Below are 2,474 nucleotides of genomic sequence, written 5' to 3' on the forward strand. Positions count from 1 at the left end.
GTTTGGTTCTTGATGTGTTTTTATTACATTTGGGGTTTTTGTTTTCTTTTTTAGTACCTTAGAAGTTTTGAATTTGTCTTCAGTTAATGATTTTAAAAAGCTTGGGAGCAAATAAGTTGGTGTTTGCTTTCAAGTTTTTATAAGTAGTCTTTATTGATAAAGTAAGGAGAATTAGTTTCTAACAAAACACTTGCATAGTACTTAACTTTGACAGTGATGTTTTAAAGGAATAAAATTCTTTTTTTTTAAAGAATGATATTCCTTTTTAAAAGAATAAATTCTAATTCTCAGAATGTTCACTTTAAACAGGTATGCCAGAACATAGACAGCTAAATGAATGTTACCCTGCTTAGTGATCATGCTGGAAAATTGTTTCCTCATTCCAGCAGTCTACCATTGCTCAAAGCCTCTTGGGTTTTGTTCTTTTAGAATTGCATTCAAAGCTAATTTAAGTGACACTATGAACTTTATGATTACGTACTGTTTTTTTAAAAAGTATTATTACGCAGCTTAATTGTTTTATGGTTACCATTATTTGGCACCAAGTGACTCTTGACTATTTCCAAAAATTAAAATTAAATCTATCTTTGAGATAATGGTAGGAAGTATGCAACTGGCTTTGAAGGCAATCCCAAAAGAGTTTTAAAGATATTTTGAGCAGTGGTAGAATAGTTAGGAAAATGAACTGTGGCCTTCCAAGGTGACTACCTTAAAGGAGACACAGCTCATTTGAATGTATTGAATACATTTGGATGTATTTGTTTCATTTAAAAAAAAAAACAAAGTTCACATTATTTTATAGTGTCAAAAGGAAGAACTAAGATTAAGATGATTTCTTTGGTTTTTCTATTGCTTGTTATTATGTAAAAAGAAATGAGTGGCAGTTCAGAAGAAAGACTGTTGTAACTGAAGAATGACAACCAAGAATTTTTGATCATAAAATCAGATTTTATAAACAGTGGAAGGAGCATGGACTTAAAACAAGGCATGCTTATTCGGTTTTGTCAAAATTTTACGAAAATATGTGATATATATTTATACTAAAACTATATAATCCTTAGATTTAGGAGAGCAATCAGTTAATGTCTTTAGCAGATTAAAGCAGTATTAAATACAGGTGCAACTTGGAAATTGTAGAAAACAAAGAAAATGAAAGACAAAATAATGTCTGGTAGGGAATAAAAAAAGTTTAAGATATTATAAAATTATGTGTATTTTCTTCTCTTTTACATAAATCATTTGTGGAAAATGTGCTAATTTTTTTTACAGGAGTGATAATAATTAGGATTTATTTTTCAATATAATTTAGAGACCCTGTGTTACCCAAATAAAAATGACAAGTTTCTGTGCCTGTATTCAAATATGTATGCATGTGGTAACTGTGGGAAAAGGGCCTGCTTAACCCTGAATTGATGGAATTAGAACTCAGAGAATTTGAATGATGTGATTTAACCCTTACCTTCCAGCTCTTAAGATGCCTAGTTCTCCTGTGGTATCTTTGCTGCGTGCAGTAGTGCGTCTTACAGTTTCTACAGGGAGCGCGTGCACTTCTTATTCTTTGGGAAGCTAGGCTAACTGTCTTAACAGTATATAAAGTTATACCATAATATTTAATTTGTTGTAATTGTATAGATCACACAGGCTTTGTTTAATATTCCCTAGATAAAGGTTTGTGCTTTCTTTTTAAAGTCATTTGCCACATTTGTTCTTGAACACAGGTTTCTGATAAATCCTAACAGCCTAACTTAAAACTATTTATTTTTTCCCTTCAAACATTTTCGGTGTTTTTGTGCATCAAATCTTATAGAGGTGAAATCTTAAAGATTGCTTATCAAAATATAAACTACCTTTAAGAGAAGTAAAAAATTGATTGGCAAAATCTTAGCATTTAAGTTGCTGAATAAATCTTTCCCTCTTTGTTGAAAACTGTGGTAGCAAGCAGTTTATACCATATTGTAATGTATTCACTCCTATTTCTTTTTACCTCTAAACCTGAATAAATTCACTTCGCAGTAAACTTTGGCTGTTACAAATAGATATTACCTGCTTCAAAAGCTGGGTTTCCATTACTCATTCTAGCTCTTCAATTAATTTTTAAGTTGTTGATTAAATATTTTTTTCTCCACCTCTTAATGTAACATAACTTTTTTCCTTTGAGATGAGATGTGTATGTATATACTAAGAATTGCTTTCATTATGGGAGTCCCTTTTAACTAAAGATTGGTATGTATCTTCCAAGACTACTGAGAATCTGATTTCACATCGGGGGTATAGTTTTAGTGAAGCCTGTTTTAAATGGGCTACACTGAACAGCATAGGATTTTTTTTATTACCTTATAATAAAACATCAGTTTGCTTCTGACTGAAAAACAACTGTTCTTGATATTGAAAACATCCATGGTAGTAAATTTTTTTGAGAAATTTTCTCTTTAATCAATAGTCTTTATAATTCTTCAGTAAGCACAGGTAGGTAT

This window comes from Vicugna pacos, chromosome 6, assembly GCF_048564905.1.
Source record: "Vicugna pacos chromosome 6, VicPac4, whole genome shotgun sequence".
Taxonomy (NCBI): Eukaryota; Metazoa; Chordata; class Mammalia; order Artiodactyla; family Camelidae; genus Vicugna; species Vicugna pacos.